This window comes from Lissotriton vulgaris, chromosome 10 (assembly GCF_964263255.1).
Source record: "Lissotriton vulgaris chromosome 10, aLisVul1.2, whole genome shotgun sequence".
NCBI lineage: Eukaryota > Metazoa > Chordata > Amphibia > Caudata > Salamandridae > Lissotriton > Lissotriton vulgaris.
In genome coordinates this window covers 1,138,891,820-1,138,911,044 of record NC_141698.1, presented here as the reverse complement: position 1 = coordinate 1,138,911,044, position 19,225 = coordinate 1,138,891,820, and the positions used below count along the sequence as shown (strand labels likewise).

Sequence of the window (19,225 nt, the reverse complement as noted above, 5' to 3'; positions counted from 1 at the left end):
GTGCACCATGTTATCCTATGCTCGAAAACTGTATAAGAGGAGCGATCCACAGATGCAATTTGAAGCAGTCTCCTCGAACCTACACATGTTGTACTTCTTGTGACTTCTGTGTTCCCTGCAGTAATAAACCTCGAATCTTTGACACCGAAGGAAGTGTCCCGTGTCTCTGTCATTTGTATGCCGGAACAGGTTACCCACGAAGGTTTTAGGTGTTATCCCTGGCACCGCTGGGTCTTAGCAAAAACCCAGTCCTTCAGTTGGCGCCCAACGTGGGGCTGCATCAGTGGTACTGGTCCAAGCCCGACGATCGTGAGGAACTTTGTGTGAAATCTCCGAGGGAAGGTGCACCCTGCTTCATCGATCCTGTTGTCGAAACAAGTGGCCCGACGACTTTTCCCGCGAAGATCCCCACCTCCTGACGGCTGCGATGGACTGCTGCCCTGACTGTAGACCTGTTTTGACGCCTGGCGTAGACCTTGGTACAGCGAGACGATTGACGGGCCTTCCTGGTGACGCCATTGATCTTTGAGTTAAGTATTTGTAGGTCGCTCCCAGAGTCCTTTGTTGTGGGTGCTTAGTTGTTGCATGGTTCCATTGCATTTGTGGTTCTTGGTACTTTGTTCTTTGTTGTGATATTTGACGTCTGCAGTCGCCAAAAACCGAGGGTTTTTGCTCTTTGTAGGGATATTGTAATCCTACAACCCTTGACGTTTGTGAAACTCGGTTAGTGTGCACGATGCCTGGCCGTAGTACTTTGTTCAGTTGCTTTAGAAGTTGTGGTACGGATTCCCGATTGGAGGACTCGTGTCCGATACCTCCGATTGGAACTCCAACTTATGAGTTATACAGCCGACACGGTTAAGGTCCAATTACGTTCAATGAGTGTTGGGTTCGATACACTAAGAAAGACGGTGTCCTTAGTTGGCCACCTCATGGTAGTTTTGAGACTCCGATTTTAGATAATCTTGAAGCTAAATTGTTCCAAAGAAAAGCAAGGCCGGCCATGTTTGATTCCTTTCGGTTGTGGCGTAAAGAAGCCAAGCAGAAAGAAATCAAACAGATTAAACGTAATAAGAGAGAAGGTATTGTTACTACGGTAAGAAACGCAGAGCAGTTCCAGCGAGATAAGGAGGATAAGGAAAAGGAAGTTTTCGATAGATTGCAGCGCATGACTATAGATAAGTGTTACCCCGCTTTACCGACGGGTACGGATAAGAAGGAGGAAGTAGCAGAGGACCCCTTGTTGTCCTATCTCTTGAAATCGCCACCTCCGTATGCACAGGGTACCGCAGTTCCTGTGGTTCCCCCTGTTCCTGTTCCTGTACCTGTTCCCCAACCTGCTCCTGTTCCTGTACCTCCAACTGTTCCTGCTCCTCTGCCTACTTCTGTCCCTCCTGCTCCTCCGCTTGTACTTCCTCATACTCCTGTTCCCGCTACCCCTACTGTTTTGGTTACTCCTGCTGTTCCTTCTGTTTCTGATACTTCTCTTGTTACCCCGTTGTGTTACCCTAATACCCCGTCTACTGGACGTCGTGTCCCTTCTGTTGCTGCTAACTTTTTCAATTCTCTTGGACCGATTCTTGAGTCCGCTGGTTCTGATGGTCCCCAAAGACGAAGTCAGCTTCCCGGTAGTAGGGAACGTGACTGTCTATATAATATGGCGATGGCTTGGATGAAATATCCCCTTAGGAATCCTCCACGTGTGGTGCTTGATACGTTCTCTCAGTTCAACGTACCGACACAGAGGTTTGTCTTTGAGGAGATGTGCAAGCTTTTGCGTGATCAAATATCGGTTGATGCGTCTGATGATACATTGACTGCTCTAACTAATCTTCAGCTTCAGTTTGCGAGCGGAATGATAGTGGGTAGCAATGTTCGACGTGCTGTCGAGCAGTTGCTATCTTTCCGTCCTTGTATAATGCCTCGAGCATTGTTTGTAGAAGATATTGAGGGATCACCAGCAGCGCCTGGTCAGTATCCCATGCACGAAGTTCCACCAGTGTGGATGCCGGGTGATGCTACTCAAATTCCACCGATCTTGCCACATTTCCAGAGAGTGTGGATACATCTTCCGTGGAAACGATCAGAAGTTTTACAGGTAAAGCAATCTTTGCCTGACCCTCGCAAAAATCCTGCAGGGTATTATAAAGAATTGTCGCAGCTTGTGGATGCTACGATAATGAATCTTGCCGACATTGATATGTTGTTTGACAATGTCGTACCGCAACCGGTATGGGCAAAGATTCGTCATCAAGACCATGCAGCAGAATTAGGCGGTGACTGGGCTGCACTTCTTGCCGCAGATGCTTTGCAAGTTGGTGGGGCTAAGCCCGAACAGCTGATTGCTAATCTCCCTCAGAGAATAATCACTCTTATGAAAACGCTTATGCCAGCTATGAAGGTGAATTGGGACAAGTTGTCCGCTTGCAAACAGAAGAAGGACGAGAGTGTCTCTGATTTCTTTACGAGATTTGAGGAGGCATTCATTGATCACAGTGGTCAGGATATGGGCACTGAAGGAGGTCAGAGGTTGTTTGTGGACAAGTTTGTATCAAATTTGTTGCCGGACTTAAGCAACAAATTACGGAATTCGGAAAGTGCGTGGGCTGTTTCCACTTCTGCTCAGATATTGGCCACGGCCCAATATTATGAGAATAGAGAGAAAGAGGAGAATGATCGTGCCGATAAAAAGACGAAAGAGCTCAAAACGAAGGTGTTGTTGCAACAAGCGTATCCTCCACGGTCGAATCAGAATGATTCGCAACAGCGGAATCGATCGCAGTCTCAGCCGAATAGGTCGCAAACACGAAATGACTCCTCTTCGCAGAGATCTACGTTGAGGTACAATCAGTGCGCCTATTGTAGGAACGAGGGTCATTTGAAATTCGATTGTCCAGTTTTGAGTGAGCGTAATAGTGGTAATTCATCTAGAGGAGGTCGTAGTGGTCCCCAACAAGCATCACGTGGTAGAGGTCGCGGTGCTCAAAATGATCGTTCCAATAATTCTTCAGATTCTAGTAATTGTTTCGATCAGCGTGGATCATCGCAAAGCAGATCTGCTCAGTACAATGTAGACGATTATTTCGTCGATCAGAACACTGACGACGGTAATTACTAGGACAGCCATAGACAAGGAGAGGGAGTAGTATCAGTTCCGGTTGATCAGAGAGGGCCTTACGTCGCAGTTGCCACCTCAGGCGTCGTTTAGCCTTTTCTGTTGGACACTGGTGCAGCGAAAAGTTCCATCATGCATTCAAAACTCCCTGGCGCACCTTTGTCTGGCTTAACAAATGTTTCCGTTGGATTCTCTGGCGCCCCTGTTAGCAATCCGGTTTCGTGCCCTTTGCCCCTTGCAATTGGGCCGCGTGAGCTGAAAGCTCCTTTGATTTTGACTACTGGTTGTGGTGAGAATCTTTTGGGCCTGGATTTGCTGAAAACGTCTGTATGCGACTTTGTATTGTTCTCCTGCGGGAGTTAAGCTTACATTGGGTGAGAAAGTTATCTCTCCTATGTATTTGTCCATCGACAAGCTCCCACCGGAATTGAGTTCTCTTCCTGCATCTTTGTGGGCAACAGGTCCCAATGACGTGGGCCTGCTTGATATCTCCCCTTATGTTGTTCATCTGAAATCTAATGTGCGTTTGCCACATATTCCCCAGTATCGTATCTCTCTTGATGGTGAGCGAGCGCTGTTAGCAATCATCTACGATTTGATTGAGAAAGATGTTATCGAAGAGACTCGGGGAAACATGTGCAATAGCCCTGTGCTGCCCATTCTGAAACGCACTGATCCATCGAAACCCCCTGTTTATCGTTTTGTCATTGATTTACGGGAGGTGAATAAAACTGTGATTCCTCAGTTCCCTGGGGTGCCTGACATTACGGCTCTACTGACTCTGATTCCAGCCTCTGCATCTTGGTTCTCAGTGATCGATCTGAAGAATGCTTTCTTCAGCATTCCGATTGCTGAAGAGAGTAGGGACCTTTTCGGTTTCTCTCTTGGTGGTCGCAGCTTTAGGTTTAAACGCGCTCCTCAGGGCTACTGTGAGAGTCCATCAATATACAGCCAAGCCTTGAAGAGCCAACTTGATGCGTTTATGTTGCCGGCTGGTGCGGCCTTGATCCAATACGTTGATGACTTATTGGTGGCTGCAGATACTCAGGACATTTGCAGAATTGCTACGGTGTCATTGTTGCAGCATCTCTGTGACTTACATCACAAGGTCCAAGATGCATCCCTTTAACAAAAATTGGACATTCATACTACAACCCCACCCAGGGAATGCACCCGCTGGAAAAGAAAAGACAAAAGAAAAGATAATGTAATTGAATACTAAACACACGGAAATCGATGGAAGACCCCAGTTCATCGCAAGCAGGACCAATCTTCACTTATCTAACATAACATGGAATGCAACATTGTAGCAAAGCTGTTCAGAAAATCTTATTCAAAAGACTACATGCGCTTTCGAATTTCCGATAATGCATGTTGGGAATCGCAGTTTTAAAGATTGGCACGTACGCAGGGGTGGGAGGTTTGTAACACGCAGCTGATTGGGAGGGAGAACACGTGGGAGATACGATTTAGGGAGGGTATTGAAGTAAGTAACGGATCAACAGTTTGGTGAGAAATGGCGAGGACTGCAGTTCTTTAAAAATAACCACAGCAGGTACGGAGGGAAGCGGGGAGTGGGAAACGCTGTTTGACTCGAGGGTCACCAACAGGGGAAACAAATGGTAGCTTGGTTCTTTAAAACTTGCAAATGAGCAATGTTGAGATAATGTGGGCTATGCACAGTTGGAGGCCTAAAACACGCTTTTCATATATTTTCAGAACATCGGTAATCTTTGAAAATAAACTCTGTTGTGGGAGGGAATTTTTGCACGTAAACTGAAGGGTCGTGACAACTACAGTTTCAAGGGAGATAAAGAGATCGGGATAGTTAGGGAAAGGAAAGTAGGAGTATCATGACGGGAAATGTTGTCAGGAGAGTTGTTAATCAGCTAAGATGAAAGAAATGACATGCGAGGTATACAGGATAAAGGACTCTATGCAATCTGTGACTTATCTTGTTGAAAAAGTGCAGTACTGATTAATATGAAATGCAAATATGTATACACTGAAAAATAATGAATGCTAATATTGTTGTGTTATGATTAATTGCAGTGACCCCCGAAGAAGGGCCTGCAATGGCCCGAAATGCATTGGGTTTTTAAACTGAAATAAAGACTGCTTGTGATGAACGACGCATCATTCATATTCTTTTTAAGAAGCCCGGATCGGCACAATTAGAATATTAAAAAGTTGGAAATTGGCGAAATAATCGGTTCCTGTGTATTCAAAAAATGTGTGATGAAATTGTTGGTGTAAACAGATAGACTATATATCAAAAATATGGATTATTACTGATAAATGGTTAAATAACCTTCGACTACGCATGCACGCCAGGGGCGGCATGAAGCTGTGCGAGTGGTTTTATGGGGCTGAATGTGGCCCCATCCTTCACGAGTTACATCACAAGGTGTCACCTTCTAAACTGCAATATTGTTGTCAAGAAGTAACCTATCTAGGTCACTTATTGTCAAAGGAGGGAAGAAGGTTGACCCCAGAGAGAATTGCAGCGATTGCTCGTATGACTGTGCAAACAACTCAGAGAGATGTGCGTGCCTTTTTAGGTATCACGTCATACTGCAGGCAATGGATTCCAAATTTTTCATTGCTAGCGAAACCATTGGTAGCTCTTACGTGCAAGGATGTTCCAACTCCTTTACCATGGACGGAAGAATGCCAGAAAAGTTTTTCTGAACTGCGTGACGCGTTGTGTTCGGCCCCTGTGTTAGGTACCCCTGACTACAGTAAGCCGTTTACACTATACGTTCACGAGAGGGAAGGTTGTGCGTTGAGTGTTTTAACGCAACAATTCGGCGGTAAGCAACGTCCATGTGCATATTTTTCCTCGACCTTGGACCCAGTAGCTAGAGCATTGCCGAGTTGTTTGAGAGCAACAGCGGCAGCTGCGGTGTCCATCCGACAATCTGCAGGATTGGTCATGGATAATATGCTTACGGTGATGGTTCCGCATGCAGTTGACACTCTCTTGAATCGTACGAAAACCCAACACCTGACGAGTGCAAGGTTGTCTGGGTACGAGTTGACGCTTTTGGCAAGTCACATTCAGATAAAGCGATGTAATGTCCTGAATCCGGCGACGTTGTTGCCGATTAGTATAGAGTCAGACGAAGTAGCGCCTCACGACTGCTACTTACGAACTGAGGAGGAAACAAAAGGTCGTGTTGATTTGAAAAATACTCCATTGGAAGATCCCGATGGGACCCTGTATGTGGATGGGTCGTGTTTTAAGTTGCCGAATGGTGATGTGACGACTGCGTATGCTGTGGTGACGTTGAGTACGGTTGTGGAGACTGCGAGATTGAATCAGAATTCTGCACAGGCGGCAGAGTTGATTGCCTTGACTAGAGCGTGTGTGTTATCGAAAGGGAAACGGGTGAATGTGTTTACTGATAGTCAATATGCGTTTGGTGTTGCGCATAGTTTTGGACGTTTGTGGAGAGAGAGAGGTTTCATGACATCGCATGGTACAAAGATTCAACACGGACAGCTCGTGAATGATCTTTTGGATGCACTTACATTGCCCAAGCAGGTGGCGATTATTAAATGTAGTGCACACCGTAAGGTGACGGATGACATTGGTCGTGGCAATGCGTTTGCGGATGAGACTGCTAAGGAGACTGCCCGGAACCTTAGCACTAGAATGTATGTGACGAGTTCAGTAAGGTGGCCTGCAGAAACTGGTATGTGTGAGGACACTATTGAGAGTGTGAAAGCGATTCAGAACGAGGCCACCGAGACTGAAAGGACGAAGTGGAAAGAGAGTACGGGAAAGTTGGATGCGAATGGTTGCTGGATTGATTTGTCGGAACATAAGAGGTGGATGTTGCCGGATGCGTATGTGCTGGCTGTTGTGACGATGGCACACGGCTTGGCACATATTAGTGCGATAGGTATTTGCAAGTTGTTGTCCCCTGTGTGGAAGAAGGAATTAGTTACTTACCTGTACACTATAGTTCTCCAGTATTATCTTTCATAGATTCACATGCTTGTATCTTCCCCGTCGTCATGGTGGGAGTCTCACGGTAACAGAATGACCAAGCAGTATCATAGAGAAGAAAAACTGCATAGAAAATCCCCATAGGGGCTGTACTATTTGGTAACCAGACCATTTCTTTGTTTTGGTCCAAAAGCCAGCCAATCAGAATTGCTGCCCTGCCCTCACACTCCCCAGCAGCAGTTTCCTGCCTCAGATTTCCGTCCCCGAGTGAGAGACAAGGATAAATTCCGAGAACAAGATCTGCCTGAGAAACGGGGAGGCGGGCGGGCGCATGTGAATCTATGAAAGATAATACTGGAGAACTATAGTGTACAGGTAAGTAACTAATTCCTTCTCCAGTATTACATCTTTCATAGATTCACATGCTTGTATCAGAGTAGTAAGCAGTGCTCACCATACCCATAGCGTTTCCAGGACAGAACCTAGAAGGAAGCTCTGCCGCAAAGCAATGACATAATAGTAATTATGAAAAAAACATCAGCAATACTATAAATGCATGTAAGTACACATCAAAGTACTGTATGGCAAAAAATAATATGCCATTAGGCCATACCTTACTGGAATAGACGCTTCAGAACGGCCTGACCCACTGCCGTGTCCTCTTTCCACGCAGTGTCTAGACAGTAGTGTCTTGTAAATGAGTGCACACTCTTCCACGTTGCTGCTCTGCAGATATCTGGCAGTGCCACTCCTGCGAACAAGGCCATCGAGGTTGCCATCTTCCTCGTTGAATGTGCATGCACTTTAGAACATAGCGGCTTCCCCGCTTTGTCATGACATTTCAGAATAGCTGAGGATATCCATCTAGCAATACTCAGTCTTGACAATGGAAGACCTTTTCTCTGCCCTTCAAATGCAATGAACAATTGCTTGGACTTGCGGAACGGTTTTGTCCTCTCAATGTAGAACTTTAGGCATCTTGAGATGTCTAGAGAGTGTAAGGCTCTTTCTGCTTCCGATGAGGGCTTGCTGAAGAAAGTAGGCAAAATAATGGGTTCGTTGAGGTGAAAAGACGTCGCCACCTTGGGAATAAAGGTAGGATTAGTTCTCAATATAACCCTGTCCTGATGGAATTGTAAGAAGGGTTCCTCCACTGAAAAGGCCTGGATTTCGCTAACCCTCCTTGCAGATGTTAAGGCGAGAAGGAGGGCTGTTTTCCATGACAGGAACTGCAAGTCTGTCTTATGTATGGGCTCAAAGGGTGGCCTCATAAGCTGCGACAGAACTGTATTGAGGTGCCACGGCACAGGTGGGCGTTGGATGGGTGGGAAGACTCTAAAGAGTCCCTTGATAAATTCCTTTATTACTCTGGATGACCAGAGAGATGGTTCGTTTGGCTTTCGCCTGAATCGTGATATTACTGCTAAGTGCACTTTGACTGAAGCATGCGAAAGGCCTGACTTTGATAGTAAAAGCAGGTAAGGCAGGACACCTTCAGGCTGAACCTCAAAAGGATGCAAGTTTTGTCTGTTGCACCAGTGGCAGAAACGGGTCCATTTTGCTGTGTAAGTTTTGTTCGTTGATACAGCTCTCGCTTGTGAGAGAATATGCCTGCACTCTTGCGAAATATCTAGATTCTGAAACTCACGCTCGTGAGGTTCCATGCGGACAACTTTAGAGAGCGTAGATCCGGATGCAGAATCTGCCCTTTCTCCATGGAGATGAGGTCTTGAAATGTCGGGAGCTGGATCTTGTCGCCCCTCGACAATTGAAGGAGGTCTGAAAACCACGCCTGTCTTGGCCAGGCTGGTGCAATCATTATGATCCGGCACGGTTCCAGTCTCATCTTGCGCAGGATGCGCGGTATCAACGGGAACGGAGGGAACGCGTATGCAAACCTTCCTGTCCAGTCCATGAGGAATGCATTTCCTATGGATCCCTGTTGACGGTACCTTGACGCAAAGTGAGTGCACTTTGAATTGCTTTGAGTCGCGAACAAATCTAATGTGGGTGTGCCCCACCTTTGGAACAGAATGCGAATCTGAGTGTCGTGAAGTTCCCACTCGTGTGTCGCATTGGGAGTGCGGCTCAGGGCGTCCGCCCGAGTGTTGAGGACTCCTTGTATATGCTGGACTTGGATCGAGATTTCGTTGGTTATGAGCCATTTCCAGATCCTTTGCGCCAGTGTCGACAGCTGTTTGGATCTCGTCCCGCCCTGTTTCAGCAGGTAAAACATGGTCGTGGTGCTGTCTGTTTGGATAAGTACTGACGACTGACGTATTCTGGGAAGGAATGCTTGAAGCCCTAGGAACACCGCCTTGAGCTCCAACATGTTTATGTGAAGCTGAGCTTCCCAATCTGACCAAAGGCCCTGAATTTCCAGCTCTTGAAGATGCGCGCCCCATCCTTTCAGCGAAGCGTCCGTCGTCATCACGAAGTCGTGATCTCGATGAATGAAGCTCAGTCCCTGGTTTAGGTTTTTTAGGATCTTCCACCATGACATGGCCACCTTCATACGGGTCGTGATGGTAATGCGATCCTCGAAGGTTCCACTGGCCTGTACCCACTGTTCGTCGAGTTGTTCCTGCAAAGGTCTCATTCGCAGACGACAGTTTGGTACCAACGGGATGCAGGATGACATCATCCCCAACATGGATTTGTAAATCCTCACGGAAGTGGACTTTTTTGCTTGAAGAGAAGCCGTCAGCCCCCTGATCTTTCTCATCCGATCTTCGGAAGGGTAGGCTTTCCCCTCTCTGGTGCATATCCATGCCCCTAGGAACTGAATGCCCTGGGCCGGAGTCAGCGAGGACTTCTCCAAGTTGGTTCTCAGACCTAATCGCTGAAACAGCCGGATGCAGCTCTGTAGGGCTTCTGCTGCGTCCCTGAAAGATGGACCTGTCACCAGCCAGTCGTCCAGGTATGGGTAAATGTAATGCCCTTGCAGTCTTAAGTGGGCCGCCACCGGGGCCATGCATTTGGTGAACACCCTCGGGGCTGATTTGAGTCCGAATGGCAGGACTTTGAACTGGAAGTGGCGACTCTCCACAACAAACCTCAAATACTTCCTGTGTTTCCGATGGATGGGAATATGGAAGTACGCATCCATGAGATCCAAGGACGCCAAGTAGTCTCTGTCCTTTAACATGATTAAGATCTCTTGCAACGACAACATTCTGAAGGGTATCTTTTTTATGTAGTGATTGAGATCCCTCAGGTCCAATACCTGTCTCCATTTCTGGGCCTGTTTCTTTTTGATGAGGAAGAAATGTGAATAGAAGCCTCTCCCTCTGAGATGCTGTGGTACTTCCTCTATGGCTTCCTTTTGCAGAAGCGAGAGAACTTCCTTCTGCATTTCTGTGCGATGATGGTTGAGCCTGATTACTGGAGGGTGGTCCGGTGGTATCTCCACAAATTCCAGTGTGTGGCCCCTGCTGATGACATCCAGGACCCATTTGTCCGATGTTATGGACATCCAGTTGGCGTAGTATTGAGACAGATAGTGGTCGTTGTCCGGGATCTGTAGTGTGGGGAGCGCCTGCCTGAAATCATTGACGTCTATTAGACTGCTGATTTTTCCCCCTGGCGTTGGATTTACCTCTGGACTGTTGTTGGTAAGAGGAGTTAGAGGATCTGTACTGGTTGTTGGTGTTAAACTGACGATATCCCTGCTGACTGTACGGTTGATATCGGTTGGATTGAAAAGAGGATCGTTGATTAAATTGTCCTCTTGCGCCCCTCTACCGAAAGGACTGAAACTTTCCTTGCTGAAGAGATCCCAGCGCTCTAGCCGTATCAGTGTCCGACTTTATTCCTTGCAATGCCTCATCGATATGTTTCCCAAACAGGTTCTCACCGTCGAATGGCATATCGACGATCTTCGCCTGCACTTCTGGTCGAAAAGAAGTCGCCTTGAGCCAGACCTGTCTGCGAAGCGAGACCGCCCCGGCCATTTGTCTGAAGGCTAAAGACGAAATATCCATGGCGATGTCGATAGACTCAGCCGCTGATTTTGCACCTTCTTTAAGAAGGGCTGCCGCTTCCTCTTTTCGATCCTCTGGAAGCGCCGACAGGATGGGAGCCAGATCTGACCATATCTGCCTGTTGTAACGGCCGAGCAGAGCCATCGCATTTGCCGCTTTAATGTTAGAGGCTGCCATGACCGCAAACCTCTTACCTGCTCCATCCATTCTCCTCCCTTCCTTGTCTGGTGGTACTAGTGAAGTAGCCACCAGGTTTTTAGAATTTCTTTGCGCCGCCTGTGTCACGACCGATTCCGGCCTGGGATGACCAATGAGACAAGCTGCCGTAGATTCTGGAGCTCTGTATTTCTTTTCAATTCGTGGAACCGAAACCGCTATAGAAGCTGGTGTTTTTAGAATCTTGAGGCCCTCCTCCCATAAGTGCGGGATAATAGGTATTGAGCGAAGTGACTTTTTGTTATCATCCTTGAAATCGTACAAGAAACAATCCGTCTCCTGTACGTCCACATCCAGACTGAATCTCTTGGCCGCCCTTTCCATGATATCATGGAAGCTTCCGATATCTTGAGGAGGGGAGGTAGATTTGAGTGGTTCAGGTGATGCAGCTGAAGGCAAAACGTATTCGTCCCATTCCTTTCCCGAGGCATCATGAACTAGCTCTCCCTCTTCGGGCTCTTCATCGTCATCGGAGTCCGTTAGGTCGTCCCTAATAGTAACCACCTGCGGAGATTTAACCCCTTGATCTTGAGGGGCAGGTGCTTTTTTAGGTGTCTGCGTGGGAGGCGTGTGGGTAACTGGTTGTGATGAGTTCGCCTCTGGAAAGCGACGATAGTAGTCGTTTAGCATCAATCTAAGATCAGACACAAGGGTGAGGGGTATAGAAACTGTCTCTTGACGTTCTTCCTCCCTTGAGTCCTCGTGCTGCTCTTCTTCTTCTTCATAACCACCAGATTCCTGGAATGATTCATATCTGGCAGATTGTGGCCTGTCCTTGAAGGAAAAACTTTCCTCCTCATCCGTATCTTGGCTTTTTATCTGAAGCTGAGAAGGGCTGTAGGCGGCACCTGAGGACTCCTCTCCCTCCGAATCCTGCTCCAACAGCGATGATGGCGGCAATGGAGAAATCTTTGTCCAAGAGGTGAACTCCGCGGACTTACTGATGGTAGCCGCACCTCTTGTTGATTGAAAAGAGCGTATGGAGATCATGGTCTTCGATTGAGGAGAACTGTAAGCTTTAGCCGTTGAAAGTAAGATTTTCGTCGACGGAACCACTGTCGACGGGACCATCGTCGACGGGACCACCGTCGACGGGACCATCGTCGACGAGACCTTCGTCGTCGGGACCTTCGTCGACGAGACCTTCGTCGACGGGACCTTCGTCGACGGGACCTTCGTCGACGGGACCCCCGTCGACATTCGTGACATCGAACCTGTCGTCGACGGAGTCGTCGTCGTCGTCGACGGTCCTGACAGAGACATCTTACTCATCGATGTCGTTGCTGTTGACGTCGTGGTCGTCGACGCAGCCTTAGACGAAGCTGAAGACGACGGAACAGAAGTTTTCACCACAGACTTAGGAGCAGAAACCATCGAACTGGTAGAAGGTGCAGATCCAGGTACTTTAAGACTTGACTGCTTCTCCAGAGGAGTAATAGGAAGAGATGATGTCGACTTTTCTCTAGATTTACTCCTTTTAGACTCCACTTTCTCCACAGAAACAGAGGCCTTTCTTTTCTTGGGAGTGGATTGAGAAGATTCTTCCTCAGAATCTGAGCCTGATGTGGCCTTCTTCTTCTGAAGCCATAACAGTAATCTTGCCTCTCTGTCACGCTTAGTTTTGTCAGAAAATTTTCTACAAAGCTTACAGTCCTTCACCAGGTGTTTAGGGTAGAGGCAATAAAGGCAGTCCTCATGTGGGTCCTCAGAGAAGAGTCTGGCCTTCCCACAGGATCTGCATGGCCTGAACAGCCTCTTCTTAGAGCTTTCAGCCATCATAAGCAATATGAATACACACAATACCTCAAGGTAGAAGACAGGAAAACCAGATTCCCAAAGGGTCAAAAGTTCACACAGGAACAGAAGAAAACTGAGCAGAGCTCAGGGAGACTCCTTTCTCACACGAAGGCGGTTGGAAATCTGAGGCAGGAAGCTGCTGCTGGGGAGTGTGAGGGCAGGGCAGCAATTCTGATTGGCTGGCTTTTGGACCAAAACAAAGAAATGGTCTGGTTACCAAATAGTACAGCCCCTATGGGGATTTTCTATGCAGTTTTTCTTCTCTATGATACTGCTTGGTCATTCTGTTACCGTGAGACTCCCACCATGACGACGGGGAAGATACAAGCATGTGAATCTATGAAAGATGTAATACTGGAGAATGATGGTATTACTAAGTGTGCTGAGAGATTGGTTAAGAATTGTATGATATGTATGCTGTACAATCCTGGTAAGGGAGCTCCTACACCCCCTGGCCATTTTGCTCCCCCTTCATGTCCTTTTGAGGTGATTCAGTTAGACTTCATCCATATGGAGCGATGCAATAACCTGAAGTACGTTTTAGTGGTGGTTTGCGCATTCTCCCGATGGATCGAAGCCTACCCTCTCAAAGACAACACTGCTCTGTCCACTGTAAAGATCCTGCTGAAGGAATACTTTCCTCGGTATGGAATGCCACGAATTGTATGGTCTGATAACGGAAGTGAGTTTGTAGGGAGTGTGATGAAGAATGTGTGTAAGGGCCTTGGAATTACACAAAAATTCCACAGCGCCAATCATCCCCAGTCAGCAGGTTTGGTTGAAGGGTATAATGGCACCCTTAAACTGAAATTGGCGAAGATTCAGGCTACGACTGGTCTCTCGTGGCCTGACGCTTTGCCCCTAGCTCTTCTGTCAACCAGGGCGACTGTACACTCCCGAGTAGGGCTCAGTCCCTATGAGATTGTGTTCGGCCGCCCTGCAAATGTTTGGGGGGTCCCTAGACCCAGTGAGTTCTCTGAGCTTGAGTACCCAATGTTGATCGATTATCTTTATGATCTGACTGCTAAACTGAGGTTAATTCACCAACAGGTCTTTGAAGCACTGCCGACGCAGACGGAGGGTCCAGGCCACCAGCTCCAGCCTGGAGACTGGGTTGTGACGAGGAATTTCAGCCGGAAGCACAGCCTTGAGCCTCGTTTTACTGGACCCTACCAAGTCCTCCTTGCCACGAGGACTGCTGTTCGTTTGGAAGGGCGCAAGAATTGGGTGCATGCCACCCATACTAAAAAGGTACCTATACCTTTGCCAGCAGACTCGTGGGTGAAGAAGGGCATTGCATCGTCTGAAACCGAAGCTGCTCCGAACTTTGTCCCTTTTAGCGCCGCTCAGCCTGTCGGAGATACCTCAGTGCAGCAGAACTATATTGTTGAACATTTGTCATCACAAAACTCAAGATCTGAACAATTGACTGGTCAACAGAACTCTGTCTCATCATCGGACCAATTGTTTGACGAGCAGACACGTCCTGGGAAAAGCCGATATTTTCTTCGATCCAGTACTAGAGACTAATAAAACAAGAATATTTGCTTTCTCCCCTGACATTCACGTTGCCCCATTGCCACTGTCTAGTTTTGAACACACTTGCTAAATTGTAAATTTTGAATTTTGAGTTTTTTTCCATATATGTGTTTTTGCCTCCACAGCTAGCAGATTTTGTATATATTATTGATTAAAGATACATTATATCCGGGTGGACCGTAGGGCCGCGCGGGTACTTCCTTCTGGTTAGTAGGTCTTGACACTAGGTCAGAGACCCTCGATTCCTAGGAACTCCTGGGGATTGACTATTGCTACACAGAACGAAGTGCGTCAAGAACGTAGCGGACGGTTTTAGAGGATGGCTTTCTCGAAGCTGTCGGACATAGAAAAAGCTCAGGCTAAAAGACTCGAGTTGCTCAGAATCGCACACACAAAATGCTTCATGTTTCAGGTGTTCCTTCTATTCTTAACTGTTTCTTTGTTATTGGTGGGTGGGGTGTATTACATGATACAGTCATTGTTGCCTTCTGCCTCACCTACCCCTTCTCCTGAACCTAAACTTACTACCACTGTTTCTCCTCATTCATTCCACATCTTACCCCAACACGAGCAGGCTAGACGTGCGGAATTCATGAATAATTCCTTCATTCAGCTCCTTCATCAGCATCAGTTGGTGATGAACACTACCAATTGTTGGGTGTGTGGGTTAATGCCACATACCACCGATAAGGGAATTCCGTACTTGGTCCTTCCTTATAGTTCCCAGGGTTCAGCTCGAGCATTGCAAACAATGTTTCGAAGTGCACTAGATTCCTACCCCAATCGAGAGCCACGTTCTCCACACTTTGGTCCCGGTCCGTACCATAAGTCTTTGGCAATAGCGATTGCTGATTTAGATAGGGATATCTATGAGCCGGTGCTCATCCCAGAGGAAGAGGTGCGAGCCTATAGGGATCTCAGTGAGGTTGAGTATAGTGCGCTCGTGGGCGAAAGACAGCTTAGGAGCTCGTCTCCAATATGGGTCGTACCCCACCTTGGTAATTTCTGTCTGAAAGGCCGTGGTCGAAATCAGAGGGCTCACCTTGGAGAGAGTGCTTGCTCTGAGACGTATGTCTTACCAATGCTCTCTTCCCCTGTTCTCCTGACTGCCAAGGGTACGTACTTTGTCTGTTACGACCGTGCATATACATGGTTGCCCCTTGACTTTGCGGGCACCTGTTATATTGCGAATTTGTTGCCACCGACTTTTACAGTCACCTCCGATTACCACAAGACCAGAGTTGTGAGAGGCGTGATTAGCAAAGAGGACACTGCCGGTCAAGAGGCAGGAGACTTTTTCAAGGGTTTCTTGCCGTTTTGGGGGCCTATGATCAATAGTAGGAACCTGAGACAGTTGACTCGAGTGGTGGAATTGACAGCTAACATCACTGCCAGTGCCCTTGGTAATATCACGAGCACCTTTCAGTCCAACATCTGGTTACCCCTAATCTTGTTTTGCATAGATTTGGTTTCACGAGAGTGCTTGTGACTATTACAAACTGTAACAAATTGTCAAAATATGAAAAGAAATATTTAGGACTGATTTATCAACCGATGTTGTGACGCATTGTTTTTGTATTTCACTTTATTGTCTTCACTGTTTTGTTAGGAGTGTGCATGAATGAATGATTAAGTATGTTTGAAATTGTATATTCTTGTATATATTGTATATAAAAATAGTTGTGCATTTTGTATGTTGTATTTTCCAAGCACGACAAATAGTGTGCTAATATGAAAAATAATCATGTCATAATTATGAATAAACCTTGATGGTGCTAATGTTAAACAGGTTGTTTTTGCTTTAATCAAAAGCAGCGCTTTTTGTAAAAACTATTCCAGAATTTGGCCTTTTTTGTTGTTTATCTAGCTTGGTAATATCACAGCAGAGCTTCAGGCGGATAGGTTGATGACGTTGCAAAATCGTATGGTTTTAGACGTTGTCTTAGCAGATCGAGGTGGAGTATGTAGAGTGATCCATTCGAGTTGTTGTGTATTCATTCCAGACAACGCTCTGACTGTCTATCAAGCCATCTCGAAGTTGCATAAGATCTCCGAGTCCATACACGTGGACGTAGGGGATTGGACGCTACTCGGGTGGTTTTAGGGCCTGATGTCGACTTGGGGTTGGAAGATTCTGATGATCATCGGGGTTGTTGTAGCATTCCTGTTCACGTGTTGCCTTTGTGTGCAATGTGGTCCTGCTTTGTGTGGCCTCTGTGCTACGACGTGTATAAGGCAGCCGCCTGTTACCAAAGGAACTCTGATGGATAGAATTATGTTGCAGCAGCATCTAGATGGTCTGATGAATATCGAGATCGATTATGATTAAGACTAGTGCTTGCCTACATGAGGGCAAAAGGAGCGTCTGAGGTTCCGTGACAATTGTAAGTGGTGTTTTCGACTCGCACGAATATGGTCGAGTCTGGTATCTATGAACCGCAAATGACGAGTTTAGTGGGTGTACGCGTTTACGCTGTGCTAACCTGAACTGTTCGTTTGTTTCGTGGGTTTCTTCATCTGAGCCCACGGGTTCCATCTTAGATACGGCATCCATTTTGTTTCTTGCCCTCAAGTAGCCAGCGAACGGACGCTGTCCGCTTCACGACCCTGGGATTCCCAAACTCTTGCGGAAGACACGTTTCCTTTGAAGGTGTCTTTATGATGAGGGGGATGACACTGTAAGGCAGATGGCCCCGCTCGAGGCTCATCTTGCCGTGCCGCTCTATTGTCTCAGTTGTGCATTCATTAAGCACGTCCCCTTTGATGCCTGCAACTCGTGTTTCTTGACGCCACCCCTTTTACACCCTTTTCGATCTGTTTGCTGTTTCCGTCTTCCTCTGCACCTGTTTCTGTCTCTTCCTTGATTCGTTTACTGCTGAATGGAATGCACTAATGGTGGGAAGATGTACTTTTACAGTTGGGAACCACCAAATGCTACTGTAGTTATGTTCCGGGCCCTGAATACATGAAAGCGACCCCTTATGTCTTTTACGATGGGAACCAAGTTGTAAACCTTTGTGCACCATGTTATCCTATGCTCGAAAACTGTATAAGAAGAGCGATCCACAGATACAATTTGAAGCAGTCTCCTCGAACCTACACATGTTGTACTTCTTGTGACTTCTGTGTTCCCTGCAGTAATAAACCTCGAATCTTTGACGCCGAAGGAAGTGTCCCGTGTCTCTGTCATTTGTACGCCGGAACAGGTTACCCACGAAGGTTTTAGGTGTTATCCCTGGCACCGCTGGGTCTTAGCAAAAACCCAGTCCTTCACAAGGGGACCATATACACATTAAATAATGTAGGACTCAGGGAGGAGCCCTGCGGTACTCCACAATGGAGGTGAATGGATGCCGAACGTGCGTTGCCTTCCCATACCTGATAGGTCTGATCGCTAAGAAATGACCGAAGCCATTTCAGTGCATTCCCGTCACCCGACATCTGACAGCCGCTGAAGTAACACTTGGTGATTCACAGTGTCAAAAGCTGCACTGAGGTCCAGGAGGATCACTGCCACTGATCCTCCTGAATCCAAAATGCTTCTTGCTTCTTCAACGACTGCCAGCAGGGCGGTGTCAGTGCCTTGGCCTGGGCGAAATCCTGTTTGTGAACTTCTCAATAGGCCGTTAGACTCAAGGAAGTTGGATAGATGAAGATTCACCAGCTTTTCCGTGATTTTGCTAAGTCCAGGAAGTAGAGAGATGGGCCTATAATTCGCCATGTCAAGGGGATCAAGGTTGGGCTTTTTTAGGAGAGCTTTTACTACTGCTCCCTTCCAGTTAGGCGGAACCACACCAGACCCGAGAGAAGCATTGATCAATTTGGTTAAAGGTTTAGCGATGGAAGAGGCGACCTGTTTTAGAATCCTCATGGGAACTAAATCACGAGGGGAACCACTCTTAACGGTGCCAAAGCCTTAAGGACCTCATCCACCGATACTGGTCCAAAAGCTTCTAGATTATCAAGGGGTCTTACTACTTCATTGCTAGACTCTGCTCTCATGTTAATTTGGGGCAGGGTGCTCAAGATCTTTACTATTTTTGAATGTCAGAATCAGGCCCTCTTCCTGTCTCCCCTCCTTTTCGGCCGGAACGCAGGCGGGAAAAATTAGAACAGCCTAGAAGGTGTGCCCGCCTCTGCCAACCCCACCACTCAGGTTGGGGAGGGGAGGTGAAGCCCACTCTTCAGTGTCTGCCATCTTGCAGATGGCAGGCAGTCTTCAATCAGGATTAGGCATTGTGTTGACTCCCCCATATGGGGTGAGCACACCGAGGGCGTAGTCACCCTAAGGTCAGTATCCCATTGGCTACTGACCTCAAGACCCCTTAAACACCCCCTACTTGAGGGGCAGCCCTAAACTAAGAAGACGGATTCCTGCAGCCTACAAAGAAGAACGACGAAAGAATACATCCAGCAGAGGAGACTGCAGAGAAAACTGGCTTGACCCCAGACTTACTGGCCTGTCTGCTGTTTCCAGAGATCCTACGCCAAAAGTCGACTTGTCCTGCAGCCAGTGACCTCCCGACCCTGGGAGGACTGACTGCCTTCAACAAAGACCGGATCTCCTGTGAACAGTACTGCTGTTCAAAAGGAAACTCCCATGACAGACTCTGAGCCTGC

The 19,225-nt window shown here is 47.3% G+C and overlaps 1 protein-coding gene across 1 annotated transcript in view; it reads right to left on the bottom strand.

Annotated features, from left to right (window-relative positions):
- Positions 1–19,225, bottom strand: part of FAAH2 (fatty acid amide hydrolase 2) — a 153,714-nt gene that overhangs the window by 81,101 nt on the left and 53,388 nt on the right. The window lies entirely within an intron of this gene.